Raw genomic sequence first — 27,811 nt, forward strand, 5'->3', positions numbered from 1 at the left:
AATTACTAGTAAGACAATGTAAGATTATGTGAACGGGGTTTTATCGCGCATAAAGCCATCCAGATGTGAAATATATACCGAAATAGGTAGATATTTAGGACATTTCACGAACAGATCGTGCAGGTGATTTAAAACTTGCAGGTAAGATGTTGTTGCAATAAAATGTTCATTTCAACACAATTATTAAAGTTGTATAACGTAGAATAGGTTTTGTCATTCAGTTTCGTCATATTGAACTAAATTTCACTATGATGCTTTCTTTATGCGAGTCATGTTAACTGTCGAATAATGATACTATACTTACATTTTCACTGTAGAGCGATTCATTAGTATTGTATATGCGATGCATTTTCACTATATGAATTTTAAAAACAATTATCTATTAAAGTCTTAATTTAGCCGACTTGCTCAAACAAAAGATAAAGTAAGAGAAGGATTTGATAAAGTTTAACTTGCGGAGGAAAGTTTGCTTTAACACTCTAATAAAGTCAATAGAAATAACATTTATTTCAAATGTATTCAATATAATATCTTATAAATCGTAGAGATCTTTATCCTTGGTTTTATTTATCCATTTCCATAACACTTCATCCCTAATTACGTACATCTTGATATAGATTAAACCGTTGGTTTTCCCGTTTAAAAGGTTTTACATTGGGGCCCTTTATAACTTGCTGTTCGGTGTGAGCCAAGACTCCATGTTGAAGACCGTATTTTGACCTATAATGATCTACTTTTGTAAATTGTGACTCGGATGGAGAGTTGTCTCATTGTCACATATGACATCTACTTATATCCATCTATGGCTTAAACCGAAACGGGATGGGATAATAAGGGATAAAAAAAAACACACTACTTTTCTAATATATTTATAATGGGCTTAATATGAGTGTTTTCAAATCGTACAATTTTGACTAACCGGTTATGCGGATAGTCGTTTGACCGATTAACCTGTTAACCGGTAGTTTTAGTTCATGTTTGAGAGCCTGGTGTCTTCCCGATTGTCCCACTTTTTGAAATTACAGGTAAAAAAGTAATGAAATTTTGTGGGACAATCGGGAATATGTTTGTGGGACAATTGGGAAGTTTAAATGTGAGACAATTGGGAATTGTTTTATAGTGATTAATTTGTGTTTATAGTTTGTAGCAGTTAATGAAGGGTTTAATACTAATCAACGTAAGTTATAAAATATTAAAGTCATAAGAAACGAGTGACCGGTGAAAAATAATGTTCTTCCAATTCTTAAACCAATGCATACAAACAACATAAACTTAGTCTTCTGTGCTCGAATTTATAATTTTTTTCGTGTAAATTTCGTATAATCGTGAATTTTGTTTTCAATCGGTCAGTGTTGTTGTGAAAATATGGCAGGTAATTAAAGTTCGTGTTTTGAAGCCGAAGTTTAACGATTGTCACCTGTTTGTCAACAATTGACGAAGCATGGAAATTGAGCATGTGTTTAACATGTAAATTCAGATAAAAGTTTATTTTAAGGACATCCATGCGTATTGTGGAATTTGTGGTCACCGGATTTTAACGAGATGGGTCACACTGAGGTCACCTTGCATACGGAAAATATATCGGGGGAATTGCTTGCTGGAAGGAAGCAATTCAAATAAAGTAAACTTCTTCTAAATATGAATAAATTAAAGAACTTTCTTCAGAAAAAAAGTATATGTACCTAAGTTTTACAATGAAAACTATCCATTGAGTTATAAAAAACATATGCATTATTTTTTTTTTTGATTTGAGGTTTCTTATGACTTTAAGAAGAAAAAAACATGAAAAAATAATGCTGTTTACATATTTTATTTTGAACATAATAGGTACAATTGAGGTATCATCCGCAATGGATTATACTATGAGGTCATAAAATTTTAGTCTCAGAAGCATGATTTTTTAAATAAGTTATGACTGACTTTGAAATAGCTGTCAGTAACTGCAAGTTTTCTCAGATCTGTACTTAGTTGGTGTTTTTGTTATGAGGATGCATACATTTTTGTAATTAGCCGTCCACGTATCTCTGTGTTTTATTTGTTAGATCATATTCTGTTTTTTTTCATCTAAAAGGATAAGCCTTTTTCAACTGTTTTTTAGTTTATTCTTATGTTGTAATGTTACAACACTGTCCCGGGTTATTTGGAGGGTTTGTGCCTTCAAATAAGTTTAATCCCCGCCACATTCTGCATGTGTCTGTCCCAAGTCAAGAGCCTGTAATTTAGTGGTTGTCGTGTGTTGCTGTGTAAAATATTTGTTTTACGTTCATTACTTTTTATATTAACTTGGTTGTTAGTTTTTGTGGTTTGAATTGTTTAACATTTTTCATATAGGGGCTTAGTATATCCGACTATGCAGTATGCTCTTTGCTCATTGTTGAAGGCTGTACGATGACCTATAGTTGTTTGTTTCTGTGTCATTTAGTCTCTTGTGGGGAGTTGTCAAATTGACAATCAAACAAAATCTTGCTTTTTTGTTACAGAAGTCTGGTTTTTCTTTATAGTTGATGACGAGTTCTGTTGACTGCACTTTACTGCATAGACACTGTGAATGTTGCATAATAACAACCTTTTATAGTCATTCTTGGAAAGGATAATCTGGCAGATTTCTAGGCAACAGCTTCGTTGTCAATAAAGAAAGTTGTTGGGTTCAGATGTATATGACATTGGGTGTTAGCAGTCTTCAGTCAGTAACCGGGCCTGAGTACTCTCAGATCTTTACTTACTAATAGTGTCTTTTTGTTGTTGGGATGTATAAGTAACCAGCCATGTCCACTTGTATTTGTAGTATTTTTACTGTTATCCATCTTATAAGTTAAGCCTTTTTCAACTGATTTTTATAGTTTGATATTATTCCTAGTGTTACACCACTGTTCCAGGTTTGGAGATTTGTCTCAATTGCAATCATACCATATCTTCTTTTTTATATTCAATAGTGCAGAGAATGTTGTATTATTTCGTGTAGAGTGCAGAATGTAAATGGATTTATTCGGGTTTCTTTTTAAATAGCAAGCATTTTTCCTAAATTTATTTAAAAACTCTAGAGAAAATCTTATTAAAGTTACGGCTTTGATATTTGTTTTATAAATAACATAACATTCTTGATATATTTCATAAATCTAATGATTTAAAAACTTTTTTTTCATACTTTTATACAATCAATATTAAATGTGCAATAATTATTTCTTGTTTATTTAGCAAACAAACAAAAGTTACCTTGTTTATCTAAAAACATTAATTCATAAAATAATGTGGGACAATCAGAACTTTTCAAGTGGGACAATCAGAACTCTAAAATTTTAAAAAGTGGGACAATCTGGAATAAACCGAGAGCCTTACCTATAGTACACTATAAATGTTCGTTTTCATAATACGATGAATTTAAAAAAACAAAAACAACAGAGAATGGAAATGGGGAATATGTCAAAGAGACAACAACCCAACCAAAGAGCAGATAACAGCGGAAGGCCACCCATGAGTCTTCAATGACGTTTGTCCTTTTGCATCTATTTTGACAGTTTTTTAACCTATGTTTTTTTATGCTTCAGACAACAGTTTTAATTGTGTATTTGTTTTGTTGATGTGTCATTATTTACTATATGATTTCACAAATTTAATTTTGAATCCATATGGAATCATAGAAAAATTTGTCTGAACTGACCTCCAAACCTTCAATGATTCTGTAATGAGGAGTACCCAAATTGCATTCATGCATAAATTCGCATCGTCAAAAGTCTTAAAAGCTCAGAGCTTTTGTTAAATTTCTTCAAATATTTTGAACAACTGGACATTAGTCCACGCTTACTCTTTACTTTGTAAGAAATGGATACTTGTAACATAATGTATTTGCTAATTTTAAAAAAGATGACGTTTTGATGTCGTCGCATGGCGACAATTCCGTACAGTTTGCTTTTTCCAGTAAACACTCTGTTGATAAATACTGTGAACGTTTTGCGTATATCTAAATATTGTTACCTATGTTGAAAGACGTGCATTGTATCAAATCATAAAAATACAAATTGTTTAGTCTCTAGGAAATCTTTCCGCTGGTCTTTTTGCTAAATAGGTGCAATTTGGGTCACCTTGATTTTAGTACAATTTTTTATTTCGTTTAAAGTATGACAAAGCCTTGCACATTCAGATGTAGGTCTACGCAATATCAAAAATAAAATAATGAAGAAAATCCTAAAATTTAATCGGATTACTGATTTAAAGTAACTGTTAAAAAAAAACATGTATACATGTTTTTAAAAGGCATCGAACTTGTAAAATCTATGAAACTAAGAACCACAAGAGACAAAAGGTTAATAAAAACTATGTTTTATTTTATTATCTTCAAAAATATTTATTGGTTAAGCATTTGGACCGGCGATTTTTGTCTTTTGAAACCGGCGAAATGTCGCCGGGTGCCGGCTCTTAATGAAAACCCTAAAATAATACTACTCATATTTACTTGAGATATTGTCCCGAGCTGATAGTGTGAGCCAAAAAAAACTTATATCACAGAAAATATGTTCTGGGAGAACTTTTTTCACAGACAATTTCTATATAATTTGTTCCATCTCTATAAAATAAGTTCCACACTTTACCTGGTGAAATAAGTACCGGGTTGGGGAAATATGTACCTTCCGTAGTTAAATTAGTTCCGGATTTATGAGATTTGTTCCTTACCTTGTCAAATAAGTTCTGGGTTTGTGAGATTTGATCCTCACCTGGTAAAATAAGTTCGTTATCGGTGAAATATGTTCCACTGGTTAAACAAGTTATCTTATATACTGAGCATTTGTCATCAGTCAGTTTGAAAATATCATTCAAGTGCATTATAAAATAAGTATTATTTTAATTGTACAATAAAAAATAAGTGTTTTTAATCATCAAATTTGTATTCTTTAGAGTATAGCAATGTTTAATTATATAATCGTAAATGATATCAAAATGACACATTTGAGCCAGAAAAGAGTAGAACAAGAACTTTTATCTTCATCCTATTGTTACAGTTATGCCTTCAATTGCAAATGTATCCCATGCAAGCACACTCAGTACAGCATTAATCTTGCATTATCATTCAAGTGTAACAAGAAGCATTATAATTTAAGAGTAACAAGAACATATTTTGTGTGAACTTATTCATTGATTTCTATGAAATATGTGCATATTCGTTTAAAACAAATATCACAAGAACTTATTTAACTTTTAATATTAATTGGAACAAAATTCATTGTTATAATAAAGGAAAAATGTAATTTTATAATATGACATTTGGCGAAGCGTTTTTGTTACAAGTTTGAATAACTATATATTTGTTTGATGAAGACTGAATGAGGAGTTTGTATATCAACTTGAAAATATCATAAATACTAAAGTCATCAATTAAGTTTTTTAATTTGTTGCAAGTCCATTTATCACATAAATCTACAATCAAAATTCCTCGCATCTGCGAAAATTCTACAGCAGAAATGATTGCACAAATAGTGATAATTCATCGCATCTATAGTTAAAATGGATCGCTTTCAATAATCGATATGCCATTTTATTATTACTTTTATAACACTTATTTCAACTTTAATGCTGTTTTTTGTACATCAAAAAGACATACCACAAAGAAAACATGTTGACACTTAAACTTCAAATCAATTATTTTGGTATTTTCGAAACGTAAACAAATACAGTTTTCCCATGATCCTTTATTCTACAATAGACATACTCGCATATGATAGTGGAAATGAACTAGCTGGATTCGCGCTTTATATACACTGATATAGGTGTCCCGGTAACTTTTTGAACACTGTAAAAGACAACATTTCTAGTAATCTATAGAAGGGAGACTTCTTGAATACCGAAGAATTTACAAATTACGCATCGTAGATTATACCACTCAAAACAAATAAGACAAAGTTAAATTAACATAATTACCATACCCCAACCCCCCATCATATACAGTTGAAGTGCTACGAGAAAATACAACAAAATATACAAATATAATTTATAATATAAAAGTTTGAATACAGTGTTTTGATAATCATCTGTTATACCATTATTTTGACCTTTAAATCGTTTTATTATAACATCATATTAATGTAACAATTAGAGTATAGCAAAGTGCTTTCGACCACTGAAATTGTAGGATTTGACGTTTCTTAATTGTGAAGAATGAATGTACATCATGATCTTATCTAGGGATTATCCTACTAGACATGTTACGAAAAGGTATATTCATGACGCTGAGGTTGACTAATTACACTTTAAATGTGGGGACTGCGTCAAAACATAAAAGAGATTACCTGTGTATACCTGTGTTTACATTGAATGTTATTTGAAAACTGCATTGATTTTTTTGGAGGAAATTTCGTATGGAACGAATATTCAATACCATTTGTACCTTAAGAAATATAAAGAAATAGATATTAATAACTTCCATTATATTTTTTTAAGAAACTCTAATGCAAACAAATGGGAGGGGGGATGGTCATAAAAATGCAACGGAGACACGGGGTAAATACCTGTGTGATTTTTTCGGCTAGTAGCCTTTGATAGACCATGCAAATAATCTTAAGTACTATAATCAGCTTTATACCTGCTCGTGAATATATATACATATATATGTAACGGTCATCTATACTATTAAACGAGAAGACCTCATGTTTTGGTGTCGCTTCTCTTCTTTCCACAATAAATTAATCAACACGACTCTGTGTCCTATATATACAGTGCATAGTCGCATTTGTCATCCATTCATATGATTATTCAGATTGAGTTATTTTGGAAGAAAAACGAGAAAAAAGGCATCCGGATATTGTCCCGTCATTGGACGAAATTTTAAGTCAGATTATACTTCCGGTTTGCGTTTTTCTGTAAACTTTGAACAAACAAATAGTACGAATAAAGTGTATTTTAATTCTGTTCAGAGTTTATTAAATGGAGAGGGTCTGTATACTATGTCAATTGACCACCATGGATCGATTACTAAACTAAGAATTGAAAGTAAATACATATATAGTAATATACAGATAAGCGCTAAAATTATTCATGTGAACTTTTGATACCTTTTCTGAAATTCTCCATTCATTAAATATTTTACAAAATTCATTGATTACAAAAAAAAAAGATGTGGTATGATTGCCATGTTGAGACAACTCTCCACAACAGACCAAAATGACACAGAAATTTACGACTATAGGTCACCGTACGGCCTTCAACAACGAGCAAAGTGTAGTTATGAAAAACAAACAAAGAAATGTATGTCTTTTGATCCATATCTAAAGGGGTCTGCTTTAAAACACTTAAACACAATTGTTATATAATTTAAACTTGAAACATGTTGCATTCTAGTTTTAAAAAATTACTCCCGGTCACATAGCTTCGAGAGCATGCATATTTTCCTTTATATCTTTCCAACTTTGTCTTAATTTAAACAGTTTCATCTTAATTTGTATTACTTGATAATGGATTTGTGATTGATTGATTGTTGGTTGCTTAACGTCCAGTGGCAAATATGTAACGCATGTTCAGAACGATTAAAGGTTTGTGTAAAATATGACTCACTATTCACCGGTTGAACATCCCTGCCGCAGAGTTTCAAAAGCATCACATAATGACTTTGCATTTACACCTTATTAATACCTTATGCAGATATTTTGTATTTTATAAATTCCTGAAACGTCTTGTGGAAATTCGCTAATCGTTTCATTAGAAAATGACGATAGGAAAATTAACACCGAAGACCGATGGGTCTTTCCTCTATTTAAGCTAACAATGCTAGGGTTTTCCTAACAAAATTATTATGGCGTTTTTATAGATTTGTACATATTACATCTCTACGGAGGTACCAGGGTTTTTTCTCAGGGAGAGGGAGGGGGCTAAGAATAAATTTGAAAAAGGCATCAACTAAGAGCTAAACCACGAGCAGATAGAAGAAAATAAAAAAAAATGCGCATATCAGAGTGTCGGGTATATGTCGCAGATGCTATAAGGCGCTTTAAAACTTTCAGTCATTTGAAGCTTATGGAGACACCCGAGAGACAGTGGAGTGACAGATTGAACTTTTCCAGGAAATGTAATACATCAATAAAAACTAATGTCTAACTGGCTTACTATGTATATATTATCAATCTAGAATCGAATGAACTTGTATAACTCTCAGCCCCTTTTTCTATCACACCCACTTCTGCACGCGTACAACTGTCATGCCTTATGATAGCCAGCAATGATATCACAAAAGCAATTGTCATAATATAAGAATGCTTCTTAATGATGTTCTACATACATATTTAAATTTTATCTATTATCAATGTTTTGAGACCGTCCCCAAATTTAAAGTGTAATTTGTCAACCTCAGCGGCGAGAATATACCTTTCGTAACATGTCTATTACTTTGATATATTTACATTTTAAAACTAACAGTTTTTATAAATGAGTTACAACTGCCCCGAAGCACATTTATCAGAGTGAAAGGATTTATTTGTCATAGCGATTGAAACCGACCAAAAGTTTTTTTTAAATAAACAAAATAACTTTACTGGTGCAATAAAAGTATCTTCAAAGTAAAAATATGGAAATATGTATAACTTGCAAAAAAAGAACAATATTAAAGCAATGCATCAAAAATAAGGAAAGCAAAACAAATTCATAAATTAAATTTAAACCTGTGTGTTGATTTTAATGTTGAATAATTTTAAAAATTCTTTTTTTCTCTCACATGCACATGCATGAACTTTACTCCTTTATTCTATTTGAATCTCGAAGGCCTGTGACAGACTGAGTGAGTGTAAAATCATTGGTATATGTAGCTGATGACAAACAAGTTAAATGTAAATGATTCAGTAGTATAACCGACATAAGTATTGCGGTTGTCCATGCACATTATTACGGGAATTCCTCCATGTTACTACGAACGTTAAGATGTAGGATAGTGGATATGTTATTCTCCGAAATCAAATTAAAAGTTTAGCGAGAAAAATACAATCTATAATACTAAAATTACGAGGTCCAATTTGTCAGCCGTCATCACGTAAAAACGACGAATCAAAGAATTCAACTTTATATACAACTAATATAGTACACAGGTGTAGATTAAAAATTACACCACTGCAGTCCCTTTTGTTTTCCACGTAATTAATACCCCAAACGGTGTATTCAGGATTAATATGCTATTTACACGGGTCATAATCACAGGGTTGACACTACTAAATTGTCAAATTGTTACCTATTGTAGTATTTTAATCCGTGAGACTTTCTAAGATAACAATACGAATACTAAAAATCTGGACTTAAAATAAGTTTCAATTATATGATGTTAGCGGGCATGACGTAAAACAGCGAATCAAAGAATTCAACTTTATTTATAACTAATATAGGACAATGCTGTTGATTAAAAAATACTCCATTCCAGGACCTTTTGTTTTCCAAATAATTAATATTACCAATAATTGATAAGTTCCAGTTCGACGGGTTCAAACAGAAAGATTTGAAAGCAGAGAAAATAGTGTATCTTATAATCGGCATGACTTTATCAGATGACAGTACTAATACTAAAATAAGGCTTGCGCATAATTATATACTTTAATTCAGTAATGGACCCGCGATATCACGGGTGTGTTCTAGTATAAATAAAAATACAATAAAATTGAAGGTTAAGAAGTGCCGTATGCCATTAAGATAACGTACAAATTATACATTTATTAAAATATGTTAAACTGTAAAAAAAGAAATTAAGAATGAACATATAGGTACAAGGAAAATGTCACTTTTTCATTAATACATTAAATCACTAAACATACTTTTTTTTTTAAACTGATTGATTTTCATTACCAAACCCTGAGTTTATTGATATCCAGTAAACCATCTAATTTTCGAGAGCAATTTATTTTCGGACGCGATTTGTTTTTGCAATTTTCGCGTGTAGAAATATAACTCGATAATAAATCGTCGTGAAAGTTTAAAACTTGGATATTTCCTTATCTAACTACATCAATATAATTTGAAAATCGCAAAGAAATGGACTAAAAGGGATAAGTTATCAAAGGTACCAGGATTATAATTTAGTACGCGAAACGCGCGTTTCGTCTACATAAGACCCATCAGTGACGCTCATATCAAATAGTTATATAGTTCATTGAGGATCCTAAATTTGTCACGATGATTGAAACTTTCTAAAAGCTTTTTTTTTTTAATTAATCAAAATAACTTTACTGGTGCAGTAAAAGTACCTTAAAAGTTATAAAAAATATGGAAATATTAAAAAAAACAATATTAAAGCAACGCATCAAAAAAAGGAAAGAAAAACAAGTTCAGAAATAAAAATTAAACATTGTGTGTTGATTTTAATGTTGAACTTGTTGAATACATAATCATCCTTTTTTTTCTTCTCATGCACATGCATGAACTTAACTCCTTTTTCTATTTGAATCCCCCTGTGAAGGTCTCTGACAGACTTAGTGAGCGTAAAATATTGGTCATATATGTAGGACCGAGAAACGCGATAGTACTCCGAAGTGCGATGGTCACGCTGAAGTGCGATGGTTCACGCTGAAGTGCGGTGGTGACATTGTGACGCTAACTTGTTGCTAGATACGCTGAAGTGCGTTGATGGATACGCTGAAGTGCGATGGTATAACTGTGACGTGTATACATCTTTACTAAAGCCCACAACGATAGTCTGAAGTTAGAACCCAATATTGCAGTGTAGTAATTTGCGTGCTATGCCTCGCATTTGAATGATCGGGGTTTATTTCTGGTCAGATCAAACCAAATACACTATTTTTTCAAAAGCTTGAAAATAAGCTGCTTCTCCTCTAAGCAGCAGAAATTTAGAAGAACACCAAGTAGGATCATTCGGGTTATTTTGGCCTAACCCGTTTCTTACAAAGCAGTACTCGTCTCAAAAATAAAAGAAAGTTAATTCTACTTGATAAAACGAAAACTCTGTTAATAATTAATATAATTTTATTATCAAACTGTCCAGACAAAATCATGCTAAGTATACTTGAAGAGAGAAGTTAATATTGATATTAAGATCACGACATTAACTTGTCGTACACAAAGTTTGCAGCATACATTTGGCATGTTTTGAACTGTAGAAACGGTTTTCAGATCCTCTTTTAGCCGCCTTGTCACCCATGGTTTGCTGCCTGAATTAGATTTACACATTTTGGAAACCTCCATCGAATTCTCAAATGCTTTAAACTGTCCCCGACTTAAATTGTTCGTTTCAGTCTGCTTCCTTTCCTGTGTACGCATAAAACGTTATCAACAAATCTTATTCTTCTGCATGCGAATCCATTTTGTTTTCAATAATGTTGTATTTGAAAACGTCACAATATCTAACGTAACGTTAAACCATCACACTTCAGCGAAAGGACCATCGCACTTCGGCGTAGACCATCGCACTTCAGCGTGACCATCGCACTTCAGCGTGACCATCGCACTTCAGCGTCCCCATCGCACCTCCGAGTCCTACATATATACATGTAGCCAATGACAAACAAATGAAAGGTAAATGATTCAGTAGTATTACCGACATACGTATTGCGGTTGTCCACATTGTTACGAGAATTCCTCTATGTTAATACGAACGTAAAGATGTAGGATAGTGGTAGTACATAAACAATCATATTTCTTTCTCCGAAATCTAATTAAAAGTTAAGCGAGGAAGATACAATATAAATAAAGATACAATGAAATTGAAGGTTAATAAGCGCAGTATGCTTACTAAAATGACGTGCAAATTATATTTATGCCATTTTTACAAAAGCCGTTAGGTATTAATTACATTCGCACAAAACTTTATTCATTACCCCTTTCAAAACTTCATTCTCTATTCAATTAATGTTTGGAGTCCACTGTTACAAACCCTCATTCAAACCTATACAAAATTACAGCTATAATTTCGGATATTGCAAGACTTTTCAAGCCAGTCCGCATTGGCAAAGATGAAAAAGAGAAAAGATCTTTCCTTAATCTTTCCTTTGCCAACAAAGATATCGATGGCGTCAACTTAGGCAATATCCTTCATCATAAATTAGTTCAATCGAAAATACTTCCTTATTTCAAAGACCAGTCTGTACCAATCATTTCTTATACCTATACCAAACCTATTGCAACTAAAATTTTCAATTACAAACACGTTTTGCAGGATCTCGATATTGACGACTTCAAGTCTAAACCTCCCGATTGCACTTGTGCTAGTTCCCAATTCACATATAATCCCGCTGGCCACGTTATTACCGGTGACCTCAACATTGTTAATAACACTTCTCTACGAAATGTGTTATCGAAAGGTCCGAAATATCGTGAGCCTAAATCCATCAATTGGAAATTCAACTTAAAAATTTTGATGGATCCAGTTGAGGATTATGCCAGGCAATGGGCTAAGCGCGAGAAGGAAGACGTAGATACTCTTTCCGAATGGATTAAGGCAGTGAGGTCGTTGATACAAGTCAGAATTAAGAAACTAAATGGGTCTATCAATGCCCATGCTACGTCAATCTTTAAAGACCCAAATGTTGCAAAACACCTATCCTACCTCCATGACAAATATGTTGTTGTCCCCGCAGATAAAGCCCCAAACAACATCGTTTTTGTATGTAAAACTCATTACATTAACTGCTTGATAAACGAATTAGGTATTGACAATTCACTTGGAAACTCAACATATACCCTCACGACACTTACCAAAGAAGAAATCCTGGATAATCATAGGTCTGTTCTGTGTTCCTTTGGAATTTCAACCAAAGATGAAGAACTGGATCTGTCATCACTGTATTGGATACCTAAACTACATAAGTGTCCTTACAAACAACGGTATATTGCTGGGTCTTCCAAGTGCTCCACGAAACCTCTTTCGAAATTATTAACATTTATTTTATCAGCAATCAAAGACGGGCTTCAAAGTTATTGTGAAACTGCATATTCTAGAGGGGGAGTGAATCAGATGTGGATACTTAAAAATTCCAAAGATCTTTTAGAGTACATACAATCTAACTCTCTTTCATCTTGTAACAGTATTAAAACATTTGACTTTTCTACTCTGTATACAAGTATTCCACATTCCAAACTAAAAGACAAATTGAAAGAGTTGGTATTGCTTTGCTTCGTAAAAAAGAATGGCCAACGTAGATACAAGTATCTTGTCTTAGGGAGGGATAAATCCTACTTTGTAAAGGATCACTCTGATTCGAACAAAAAATTCTCTGAAACTGATATTATCAAGATGCTTGATTTCTTGATTGACAACATATTTGTTACGTTCGGAGGACGTGTTTTTCAACAGACTGTCGGCATTCCAATGGGAACAAACTGTGCCCCTCTACTTGCCGACTTGTTTCTTTATTATTATGAGGCTGACTTCATGCAGGAACTTCTTAAGAAGAAAGATAAGAAGTTAGCACTATCCTTTATCTCTACTTTTCGCTATATAGATGATGTTCTTTCACTAAATAATTCAAAATTTGGTGACTATGTGGAACGCATCTATCCATTCGAGCTAGAGATAAAGGATACTACAGATACAGTTACGTCGGCCTCATATCTTGACTTACATCTAGAAATTGACAATGAGGGTCGGTTGAAAACAAAACTTTACGACAAAAGAGATGATTTCAGCTTTCCAATTGTGAACTTTCCATTTCTAAGTAGCAACATTCCAGCAGCACCTGCATACGGGGTATATATCTCCCAATTGATACGATATTCACGTGCTTGCATTTCCTATCATGATTTTCTTGATAGAGGGTTGCTGCTCACAAGGAAGCTATTAAACCAAGAGTTCCAAATGGTGAAGTTGAAATCATCCCTTCGTAAATTTTACGGACGCCATCACGAGTTGGTTGACCGTTATGGAATAACCGTATCACAAATGATATCGGATATGTTCCTTACGTCGTAACTACAATCCCCTTCCCTTTCCTGAATGTGACCTACCGAATTAGACTTTTTACCGGATTTGTTATCACATAAGCAACACGACGGGTGCCGCATGTGGAGCAGGATCTGCTTATCCTTCCGGAGCACCTGAGATCACCCCTAGTTTTTTTGGTGGGGTTCGTGTTGTTTATTCTTTAGTTTTCTATGTTATGTCGTGTGTGCTGTTGTTTGTTTGTCTTTTTCATTTTTAGCTATGGCGTTGTCAGTTTGTTTTAGATTTATGAGTTTGACTGTCCCTTTGGTATCTTTCGTCCCTCTTTTATACATGTATTATAATATGTAAAACTGTAAATAAAGAAATTAAGAATGAAAATATATGAACAAGGCGGATGTCACCTTTTCAATTATACATTAAATCACTAAACATACTTTTTTTTTTAAACTGATTGTTTTTCATTACCGAATCGATTTATGTTTGCACACGATTTATTTTCGCGATTTTCGCGTGTAGAAATATAACGCGAATATAAATCTTCGAGAAAGATTAAAAGATGAATATTTACTTATCTAACTACATCACTATGATTTTTAAATTGCAACGAAATAGTATCTGCGAAAATAAGTGGGTTTAGAGTAGTACTTGGTATTCTATATAGATAATTACCATAAATAATTGAAGTTCGTTTACCAATTGAGTACATATGAATATATTTCATAAAAAAACCTATCTTAATGGGATAGTTTTAATTATAAGAACAAAACAAAAACAAAAAGCGTATAAGCAATAATGAAAATTTGATACGAGTTGCTTTGGAACAAGTTAGCAAAGGTACGAGATGACTTCGTCTTGTATCAATTTTACCCAGCCATGAAAAAAACCGGTCCAGCCATGAAGGCCCTTTATGTTATGAGTCGAGTTTTCACAAAATAAACTAGTTTTTGAGATACATGTACATTGTATAGATCTAACTTGAGTCCTCATAGAAGTAATCTGGGCTCCGTAATCTGCCTCGCCTTTATATGTTTATATTAATCTATAAAGTGGTCAATATAAAAGAGACAATCATTATCATGTAACTTACCTCAATGATTTATATATATCAACATGAAATGCTCACCGAATGAGGAAAGTATTACTTTAAACATGGACCTAGGATCTCTTCTAATTCCTTGATTCAACAGTTTACTTCATTGGTCAGTTTGGGTAACATGTGGAACGAAAATTCAGGGTTTTGAATACCGTTGTCTCTGCATAATACCACAGTACAGTGCTTGCCGTACCTGTTACTAGAGTAATCAATAGTCTAGTTTTTTTCACGTTCATTTGTTCCACTTTCCGACTTTAGCCTTTGAATTTTGGGTTTATAACCGGAACTTATGAATATTCATTGAGAACTGAGTATGTTCACAAAAACAGCACATCAAATCTTACATACATACTGAATATTACAAATTAAAATGATTAGGAACAAATACAGAAACAAGTTAAAAATATATATATATATATATATGAGAAAAGAGGGATAACTTCATTTGTATACCAAAACTTTTGTCTCTTTTCCTGTCTCTTCTGAAATTCATATATCTGAATACAGACAAAAAAAAGTATAAAATCAATATCTTCATTTATCACGATCCAGATAAAATCACTTTATAAATTTATGTTCCTCAGATTTTGAAAACAGAAGAAGCCATGGCTAAAATAGAAAAAGACAAACAGACAAATAAAAGTACACAAGATACGATATAGATAACAAAAGACCAAAAACTGGGGGAAAATTATTTTTTTATGAACAATAAGTTGTCTTTTTGGTCTGAAAATTATTTGACAAGCAGATCTAAACCTGTTTAACACTTTCACCTACGTCAGTTTTGCTCTTACTGCTTTAGTTTTTGAAATGAAAGCCAAAAATTATTTTAACCCCTATGTTCTATTTTAAGAAACATTTAAAGGGCAATAACTCTTTAAGAGGTCAATTGGCTACATTTATCATGTTGAATTCTTCGCAGTTATTACTTAGTGGAACATCAATTGCCACAGATACTGTCTATCTATCATCATGTTTTAAGAAAAAAATAACCAAAAACAGTGAAATTTGTTAAAAAATGAACCATTTCCAACAGTGACCCAACAATTGGTTGTCAAACTGTCTGCAAATTTCATAACAGATACATTTGTAGATCATTACCCCTATGTTCTTCTTTTATCTATGGTGGCCATGTTTGTTGATAGATTAAAACTTCAGATACAATTTAAAAACAAGATACCCTAAGGAACATTCAGATTGGAGGTATTCAGACCGATAGTTTCAGAGGAGGATTTTTTTGAAAAGTAATAAACTTGCACGTAAAAAGGAAAATATAAAAGACTTTTCGGTTTCCGTATCTTATAATTATCAGTTACAGTTTAGATAAATGATATTTTCCTTCTTTGTTTTAGTTTTGTCACACTAATTTTAGAGTGAAAAAAAAACCAATTCGATCATCTCAAAGTCAATCCTTTTAAAGCTATTAATTTTAATAGCTATCGAAAGATTTTTAACATACAGAACATGTTTATCAACTTGTAAAAAGTTGTCCGATTTAATAATCATTATATACGAGAGCAATAAATACTTCGAAACCTAATCATGAAAGTTCAATTTATCAAAACCGAATTGCTTACAATTTGGTCCTTGACAGATAAATGTCTCTTTTTGTCAGTAAGTTCCACACGCTTTCTCGTGATTTTTATATTTGTGTAAAAATTGAAGAAAAAAATATCTCTAATGTTCCGAATGCCAATAATTATTGAAAAGGCCAAAACACCATCTTTCAAATTATTATAGTAGTACCATATTTGAAATAATCAATGATAACAAAGAAATGAAAATAAGAAACCGATAGTTAATCGGGTCAAATTCCCAGATTATTTTCTCAGTTTGATACTTTAGGCGAGTGACTTATTTCAAAAAGACGCTTAGTTAGCGACTTTAATGCACCCACCTAACACATGGCTGTATTATATATAATTCGAAAGCTTAAAATCTGTTTTGCCCGGTCTTAAAAAAATCGTACGGTGCATTTTCTGTTAAATCAAGGTCAAAGGTCAGGAATAAACTTTCCAATTTTTGCGATTACTAAACCAATTTTTCAAAATTTCATAGGAACTCTATATAACATGATACATTATTTCCAAATCATACAAAAAGTATGAGATTAGAAGCGCAATATTTCCCGAAAATTGAAATTCATCACAAATCCTAAAGCCGAAAGCAAAGTATAGCTTGGGGATCGATATTTGTATGAAAAGATAGATAAATGTATATGTTTTAGGTCAAGAAATATTTGTTTTGTAATTTTAAGATGCAATTATTAAGTATTGTTCATACAACAGCCTTCTATTAAAGTGTTTGCAGTTGCCCAAAAATACCTTCTGCAAATAGCTAGCATTCAGTTATTCTATGGATGTTAAGATAACACATTGCTAATTGTCAATATCAGGGTGGATAATGGATTTCCACAATAAAAGAAGGGATATTTATTTTTCGAAAGAATATATACGAGCTTATTGAGGTAAAACTATGTCTTTTACGAAGTCAAACTTATTTACTTTTTGTAATCATGTTTAAATGCAAATGACTTTGCGACTTAATCGTAAGCAACATTGAATTCAGTAACCTCGTTTAAAAACACTTGGTTGTCTAATGCGGGATGTTAACGAACTAAATATAATGCTATTGCTTCTTATTTAGTTTTAAATCGTGTTAAACATATTAAATGTGTTTAGAAGTTTATTTACTTTAATTATTTGAATAAAACATGTTTTGAGTATTTTCAACTTAAGCTTTTTAAAAGTGCAAGTCATTGGGTATGTAAAAAACTATAAGTAGTTGTGTAATAAAAAATTTAAAAAATTAAAAGTTGAATACCCTTCCTGACCTCATAAGATCATTCGCTGTTATAGCCAGTGATCGTTTGCATGCTGTACTGTGTTTTGTGGACTGTTGTTCGTCTCTTGGACTTAATTTTATTTTGTTCATGGTTTTAATTAAGTTTATTTGATTCTTAGTTTGAGATGTTGATTTTTCCCTTTGTTATTAATTTATTTAAAGACATTAACTTGCAGTAATGAAAATCGGCGAAAACATCGCCCCAAAATAAAGTGAAGAAGATTAACGCAATAAGACAAATATTCGCGAAAATAAATTAATTTGCTCACGGTGATATATATATATATAATCAAATCGTTATTATTATAAATTTAACTACAAAGTTTTACAATTTTTAAAACTTTTACTTCTTGAACAGTGACGAAATTAACAAAGCCAGGTAAAAAAAGAACAAGACAAGCAAAAGTATACAAAACACAACATATAAAAGTACAGATTGAGTAACACAAACCACCCAAACATATTTAGGGTGAACTCATGTGCTCCCAAAGGGAAAACAGATCATGTTCCACATGTGACAACCGTTTTGTGGCTCATGCAATTCCTAAATCGACGACATGCATTATTCGGTAGGTGACATTTAAGGTAGAGATGACAATATTTCGGTTATGTCAATTGGAACATATCAGTCATCATCGGGCGAAACAAATATTTCATAACTGTCAACCAACTCGCAGTGGCGTTAATAAAATTTTCAAAGGGATGATTTCAACTTTGCATTTGAACTCTGGTTCAAAGCCATGTTCAAACCACCATTTTTCTTCAAATTTCCTGTACCAAGTCAAGTATCACATGGTATTGGTATCGGATAATCTGTTTCGTTGTATGTTGGCGTTTGTTTTTGTAGAAGTTCAGTGTTTCCGTTATTCCGTTGTGTTCCTCTTATAGTTGATGCGTTTCCCTCGGTTTTTGTTTGAGACCCGGATTTGTTTCAGTTAAATCGATTAATGACTATGGAATAGCGGTAAACTATAGTTGCCTTTATTTGATATCTTCATTGTGAGCAGTTACGCAATATCAAGAAAATCGTGAAAGTGAATGCAAGCTCTGAAATATTGTATCATCTTGGAGATTTATACCCCACAAGAAGATGCCGCGAAATCGCGTTACCATTGGGCAATGTTTAAATAAAGATATTTATTTAATTTCGCGGGCAGTACATCGACTGAGCATGCAAAGACAAATTAAGGAAATACAAAACCCTTCATTTATACGTCATATCATAAATATTTCTGACTTGTTTCAGAGGAGTTGTGGCTCAATGAAATCGATCTCCTTCTTTTGTAGAATAGGTATACAGGCGCTATAAAGTTGCTACATAGAAATGAAAAGTTTATAATTAGGTATCTCAAATCACTGTTAATCTCTCTGCTTAAAGTTTAAATTGTTTACAAATGTAAATTTAGTATATAAAAGTAAATTTATGCAATCAAGCTGAAATCTTAGAAAAAAACATTTATTCGTCCTTGGCCTTTGATCTTGATTTGATGAAAATTGCACCGTACTATATTTTTACGACCGGGCAAAACAGATAATACAGATGTGTATTATTTAGCCGTTTGTCAGTAGGGTGCATTACAAATTTAATGTTATGGTTAAAGTCACTCGCCTATTTTGTTAAAGTTTAAATACATTTCGTAAAGTAAACGTATATTTCTGGACCTAAATATTTTGGACTTGTGAATCATATAGCCTGTAGCTTATAACTTCTTAGTCATTTGGTCTGTGGTGCAATCATATAACATCGTATTTTTTTTCTTATAGACAATTATTACTTTAAACTCATAGACTTATAAAAACGAGGATGTTTTATAATTGCCAATGAGACATGTACAACTCTCCACAAGAGCCCATATGACACAAAAATTAACAACTATAGGTCACAGGCCCCGGAATTCAAACGAAAAAACTAACGGTCTAATTTATGTACAAAAATGAATGAAAAAAATATATAAGACATCAACAAAAACAACAACCACTAAATTACAGGCTCCTGACTTTGGACAGGCACATACATACAGAATGTGGCGGGGGTAAACATGGTAGCGGGATCCTAACCCTCCCTGTTACCTTGGACATTAACCTTTTTTAACAACATTAAAAGTTTTGGTTGGTTTGTATATTTTTAAAAAAAACACAACAAATAAAATGTGATATATATATACATATTTATTGAAACACACGTTTCTGTAAAGAAGAGATCAAAATGCTTCCAATTTCCAATTGACGATTTACCGTATTTTATAATTATCAGTTACAGTTTAGATTCTTGACTATTTCCTACTTGTTTTTAAATTTAGTACGCTACTATAAATTTGACAGAGAAAAACCCAAAAAAAACCAAATCGATCTTCTAAAATTCGACCCTTTTAAAATTATTAACATTTATGACTGCCATTTTTTTTTGTCTAATAGGATATGTATTTAAACTTGTAAAAAGCCGTTCGACTTAATAGTAACATTGTTGAATATGTCTAAATAGTATCTTTCAAATTATTACAGCAATAAAACAGGTTCAACCCACCATTTTTTCGTAAAATGTTCTGTACCAAATCATGAATATGGCAGTTGTTATCAAATCTTCCGTTTTTATGTTTGTAAGCGTTTGTTTTTGTTGCACTTCAGTGTTTCTGTTGTTCCCTTATTTTCCTCTTATAGTTGAGGTGTGTCCATCGACTTTAGTTTGATACCCGGATTTGTTTTCTCTCTCTGTGTAGATCTATGACTTTTGAACAGCCGTTTACTACTATGGATTTTATATATTTTATACCATTAGTGTTTTAAATGTTTAAAATAGGAAAACGAAGAGATATAAGGTCAGTTTTTCATTTGAATTTGTTTAGTAAGACACTTTGTATTTGTACAAATATTGCATACAGTAGACATATATATTGTGAATATTTATGTTTTGGACGTTTAAATCAAATAACTGATGTTTTATTGTAATATATACCAAGTTCACTAATGTTGTGTGTACGTGTACCTTTAAAACCAATTTTGAAATGTCTCCAAATTTCAGTCAGGTGGGTATTATTCATACCTTGTATATTCAGGAAGATCACTCATAACACCATACATCATTAATTTTTTGAATTGAATTTCTTTAACATCTATGTAGTGAGGATATATTAGTTTAGTTTTCTGTGAATTATTTTGTAATAGTATATACGTAGATATGTTAAGGTCTTGTCTATCGGTAGTTTGGAATAAATGTTTGCAATTTCAAACCTGCATATTCGGATATAAAAATGATTTGGGGAATTAACACGATTGTTTATAGATGATGTGAAGTCTGAAGATTTGAAGTGTGTTCTGTTTATTACTGTTTACTCAGCAATAGTCACTGAGATTTACTGAACGTATGCTTAATTCACCATTTTCTACATAAGGGAATGCCTTTTATATGTCCGGAATATGACATTTGTTATCAATTTGTTTTTTTTGTTTGAGCTTTTGATTTGCCATTTGAATAGGGCATTTTCGCTTTGAATTTCCTTCGGAGTTTGGTATTTTTATTATTTTACTTTTGTCTAATTTGCATTAGTTTTCATAGATAATATTGCATAAGAAACTTTACGAAACGTTGGCAAGAATTTTACAGCCAACAGATCTGGAAAATACCAACAGAGCTCATATTTCTATCCAAAGTATTTCTTGGGTTCACCTGTTCTAGTTTTATTTGATATCCTTTCACTGGTGAGTCTTTTGTAGACGAAACGCGCGTCTGGCGTATATACTAAATTAAGTCCTGGTATCTATGATGAGTTTATTTATTCATTTAACAGTGAATAAAATCCTCATTGCAAACAAATAGAAAAACATCATGCAACAAAAGAGTGATAATGTTACCTTGAATTTTTTATTGGAAAGTCATACTTACCTTTACAAATCATCATTATCAAAAAGTAAAATCACAACAATACTGATTTTAGAGGAAAATCAATGCGGAAAGTCCATAATCACATGGCAAAATCAAAACAAGTTTTTGTTTTGATTACACTTCATGTTTATCAGAAATTGACCCTTTTCTGCCAACATATTATTTTCTGTATTTTGATATCAAATCAGAGGATATAGGTATTCAAGAAATTAACTTTTTAAATGATCATTCTTTTTGTAATATTTGTCAATCATTGCAGGTTCGTGATATCTCTATGACTTATGGCACTTCTGAATAAAAAATTCCAGACATTCACATATATTCCATTCAATTGAACATTTAGTTGAACATTTGTATAGGTGTATTAAAGTAATACTATTAAAACATTAATTCTTGGTTGATAATAGGTAATTATTCTACAGAATAAATATCACAGAGCGTTTATAACTTATGTTACACATTTAGAATCAGTGTTAATCAGTTAGCTAGTGAGAGAGGTAAATATAAAAAAAAATCGAAAGATAAAAGAATATTGTTGGAAGTGTATAAAAATGCAAGTTAAATTTTTGATTTAATAGAATGCACTGCATATTAAAAAGAACGGAATTTTATTCTTATTTCAAAGTATAAACAATTTATTTGGTTGATGTTAGTCTGAAAATGTGTATATGTCAGTGTCAATATTTATAAGTACTTGTTTTGAAATAAGAGACAATTTGCATTTCAGAAACTAAATATACCTTGACCTATAATGGTTTACTTTAAATTGTTATCTGGATGAAGAGTTGTCTCATTGTCACTCATACCACATCTTCCTATATCTATGTAGTAGTTATGTATTTTTTTTAAATGTATTAGCGAGGGTAAATATTATGTTTTATTTCTTTTCAAACACCATCAAGTATGGAGTATTGTTATTTCATCGTGTGTTTTTAATGTAAAAAGTAAAATCACGAAAAGACTGAACTCCGAGGAAATTCAAAACGGAAAGTCGCTAATCAAATGACAAAATCAAGTGATAAAACACATCAAACGAATGGACAACAACTGTTGAAATATATCTTAAAGATAACTGTAAAGTCAATATCATAAATAAGTCTAAATTGAAAACCACATCCAAGCCTATGATTGCGCTTGATAAATACTGAAATTTTTATACGTGTGCATGCAAAACAAATTTCTTGGTATAGGGGACTAAGAACAACACAAATAACATTTTTCAAAAGACCAAAAAATAGTGGAAGATATTAGCAAGCAAATTCGAGGGAATTGTGCAAATGATGATACAAGCATGAAAATTACCACAAAGCATCATTATTATATACTTTGTAAGAAATAACTGCTGGCCATTAAAAAAATATTTTTTTCAAGATGGCCACGGCCATTTTCTAAAATGGCTGTTTTCTTTAGTTTGAAAATACTGATTTTTCTGGAAAACTTTTCTTGGAACTTTTAGTAAAAACCAATTACCAGGTTTGGTGGCTACCTTCCTTACATCACATATTTATTAAAAATGAATATTTGACATATCCAGTATTTGCGCATGCGCGAAAATGTAACAAAATTCTTTCAAATACATTTGAACTATTTACTACATATTTAGTGTTTTTGGATTTCTAATGATTTTATGAATTGGTTTAATAAAATTTTTCAATGTTATGATACACATGTGTTTCACACTTTTGCGCATGTGCAAACTATGTATAGACATCAAGCGATTTGTATGCACTACCAGGCAATTTTCAGGTATTCGATGGTTAGGGCGAAAATGTAGTTAATCTGGAGAAACATCTAATGTAACTGCTGATCAGCCACTTTTGGAAATGCCTGAGCAAATTCAGTGCGAATGGCCTGATTTGTAAGGAAAATAGAAGTGAATCGTCATGTTTGGTGGATTGCACATTGAAATGACTTGTTATAAAACTCTGGGTGATATATTGCGTGATAAGGGATAGACATGTTGTCTTACAGAAGCCAATATTGCATCACCAAGAACGGCAGATTCTTTTTATGTATGTTCAAATGTACCTAGGCCTAGACAGGCGCATCAGACAACTGCGTGTATTTTGCTTAAAAATTGTTAATTTCAGATTATGAAAGCTAAACTCAGAATATATAATTATGTCATGACTCTGTGACGTTCAATGATTTAAAAGACTGGTGTAAGGAAATAGAGTCATCTCGACCACAGTTTAATCCCTGGCGTTCAATTATAAATTAAGAACTTCCTCTGATTTTGGTATTATGCTCATTTCATGAGTTAGACAGTCCATATAAAGCATGATAGCGTATTGTTTTAGGCCTTGATCGTGTAAATTATGCTCGATCGTTATCGACTCATCTCCGAGATATGACTTCCCTTCCCGATCATCACCCGCAGGTGGCAATGGAATTTAAAAATGATAATTTCACTGTACGTAAGACCAGTAAATTTCTTTCTTGTAACACAATTGATCAGGCACAAAAACAGACTAATGCAATTGTGAAGAGCGATATTGGTGCCATAGGATTAACCGAAGATCCCATTTAGACAAATTGATGGTAGCTGGACCAGGAGTCAGTATACTAGAAGATCAATTTGAAAGATCTAGTGGTTCATGTGTTTGGTTTTGATGTTATATTTGTTATTCTCGTGGGATTTTGTCTGATGCTTGGTCCGTTTCTGTGTGTGTTAGTTACATTGTAGTGTTGTGTCGTTGTTCTCCTCTTATATTTATGCGTTTCCCTCAGTTTTAGTTTGTTACCCCGATTTTGTTTTTTGTTCATGGATTTATGAGTTTGAACAGCGGTATACTACTGTTGCCTTTATTTGGGTAATATTAAAACAGACGAACGACATAATGAAGACTCTACGAAAACACAAAAAGATTTCTTTAAACAACTTTAAAGGCTTTGCAAGTATGAACGAGTTTGGAAATTCATTTCTAGAAGAGTCGTCAAATTTGTAAAAAAAATACTTCAGGAAACAGGTAAGATATGTAAATAAATTCCAAGATATTGGTTCAAACAATACGAAGATCTTTTGAAGCAAATACAAAACGAAGGAAAACCTGCTTTTTATAACCAAATAAAAAAGAACAACTTCCTATTTTGGCCGCAAAATGAAACTGGAAACGTCTTTGTCAAAAACAAAGCTAGAGATCCTTAAAAGTGATCGCGATATCTTTTCTAGACCTTTCATTTCTTGTCACAGTAGACAGTTTTACTTGGAATATTTCTTTATCCATATAAACCAAAGTGCTCCTCCGTCTTTATCTCAGGATGTCACTTGAAATAGTGGTATTAAATCGCTGCAAATGGGTTTACTTGAAACATTCTGCGATTTTCTGGTCCGAATTCGGACGCATTTATCGTAGGTGGGGCAGCAATGGTTAATTCCGGGTCACAAAGTTGGGCAAAAATATTTGATGATTATGCTACTGATGTCATACTGCCTGATGTAAAATCTTGCATCGATAAGTATTCAAAAGTAGACATTTTATTTGATGTTTACTAAATGAATAATTTAAAGGCTGTGACAAGACAAAGGCAAGGTTCTTGTGCCAGATGGAAAGGTGTTGGTTCTGGTAGAACACCAATGGTATGGAGTAGTTTTCTCTGTGAAGATGACAGCAAAACGAAATTGTTCAAGTTTCTTGCTGACAAAATTTCTTCTTAAGAGACTAATACAAATGTGTATGTTACTCATGGTGAAAATATTCTTTGCAATTTCAATAAAGATACTTGCTATCTATCCCCTTGTAATCATGAAGAAGCAGATACACGAATGTTTGTTCATGTTCGGCATGATTATGAAAAGTGTTGTAAAATGTAATTTTAGGTAGTACTGACACAGATTTAATAGTATCAAGAATTGCAGCAATCGCAAAATTAGGTAGAACAAATTGCGGATAGGTTATGGAAGGAATAGCGACTTTGGATGGCTTCCTGCACGTGACATATCAAATGCATTTGGTCGTTGTGTAGCTGCTTTTCCTTTCGTCCATGCATTTAGTGGATGTGGCACTTTGTCGAATTGTTAAAAGAAAGGCAAAAGGTCAGCTTGGCTAACAATGGAAGGTTTTCCAGATGTAAAGGATGTTTTGTTATGGTTAAGTATGGAGCGAGGCACGATGTGAATTATTTGCCAGGTGCAATTCCACCTACAAGAGGTTCTTTTCCAAAGCACACCAAAAGAGAAGTATATCAAGGGAGCGTTGCTTGGGCTCAGCCTGATTCATGTATTCGACAGGTACGTCTTCCAAGTCATGAACACTGTGGTTGGATGAAAGAAAGAATCAATGACAGTTGGAAACCAAAATGGACTTCTTTGACTGCCGTTGCATCCTCGTGTCAGAAAATTTTGAAATGCGGAGCCGAAAACCGAGCTGTGTTTGTAACTGTTTGTACGGGTTGTTGTATAGGCAACTATCAGATAATTATAAAATAAGCAATCTGTCTTTCTAACCAAACTAGGCATTTTAACTTAACAAAGAGTGTTAACACTTGTTAAGTTGATGGAAATTATAAAAATATTTTCTACGTATTTGTCGCCATTTTGGAGCCGGAATTCACTATTTTTCTTCATTTATGTGTTGTCTCGTCGTACTAAGGAACTTTTTTTAACGTTTTATCATAACTTAGATTGGATTATACATCCCTTGTGAAGTTGCTTGAAAGTATAAAAATTGAAATTTTTGACTTTTTTGCCGGCATTTTGAAACCGGAAATCACCTTTAGTTTCATTAATGTATTGTCTAGCCGTAATTTAGGAACTGTCATTTACTTTTTATCAAATCTAACATTGGATTTTACATATAACACACCTTTTAAAGGATTCACGAATTATTGTCAATTTGTAATGACGCCATTTCCGAAATGTGTGGTGGCCATCTTGAAAAAATGATTTTTTTTCTGGCCAGCAGCGGATTTTTTTTTAGTATCATTTAGTCAACCTTTATACCAAATTTCATGCTTGTATCACGATTTGCACAATTATGTCCATAATATCTCCCACTAAAAAGTTATCAAGTATATTTTAACAAAACGCATCTGACCAGCAGATCGAACAACAGATGCTCTAAAACCCAGCTGATTGCCAAAAAAGACGAATCACCAGATGTAGCCAAACAGAAAAAAATGAACTTGCGGAAAAGAATGTATACCGCCAAAAAAAGGTGCAGAATAAAACTAAATTGTGTAAAAAATATTAGTATCATATCTTCACACGCTTAAACATATGTCTTACGTCTATCTCTAGAGTCGCCTTCCGTGACAAGGTAACACTACGACTTAGTTATATTCTATATATAGCGGAAATTGTCGTGTGGTCTGGAGTGCTGGGCATGAGGTTATACGAATGATGCTCTAGTGTATCAAAGGTGTGATTTCGAAGCCCGTTGAGAGACAAAAATTTGTCAGCATACAAATCTAATTCTAACACTGTTTGGTGTATTTTTCAAACTTATATACTAAGTGTCAATGTAAACGCAACACTTTGGGTTTTTTTAAATACGTTTTTCCTACAAAATTATATTTTCTTTACAATTATTGTTAATGCATTAAATGGGTTTATCTAAAGATAAAGGTCAAACAAAAATGTTCAAGTATCACGATTCGAATACCATGCGTTCATGCAGAACGACGCTACAATTAACTAACTCACAATCTCAATAACGAATGTGTCCTTCGCATACTGCAACGCAATCTCTACAACGAAGTGGCATTGACCGGACCTATCTGATACGGGGCTGTGTAATGTTTGTCTATTCTTCCCGCAATGCAATTTTATGTTGGCGCAGCGTGACTGGTGGTGGCTGTCGTTGTCTTACGGCTTGTCCAATTTGATCCCATAAGTGTTCAATTGGACTCAAATCCGGCGAAAAGGCTGACCATGGCAATGTCTGAAGATGGTTGTTATTGATCACTGGTGGTAAGCGGATGGCCGAAACGTAAGGTTAGCCGAAAATGGGAGACAACTGTAGAGATAAATTTTTCTGTCCCAATTTTGATGCAGTAAAAGGATCATTTGAGCCACACGACTTGTCTAATACACAATAATCGTGAGTGCGTTGATACTGTAATACAATTTGATACATTAAATCAATCGAATTTTCATAAAAATGTCATTAAAAAATTCGTGCATGATGGTCGTCACTTTAAT

This window comes from Mytilus edulis, chromosome 4 (genome assembly GCF_963676685.1).
Source record: "Mytilus edulis chromosome 4, xbMytEdul2.2, whole genome shotgun sequence".
Lineage (NCBI taxonomy): Eukaryota > Metazoa > Mollusca > Bivalvia > Mytilida > Mytilidae > Mytilus > Mytilus edulis.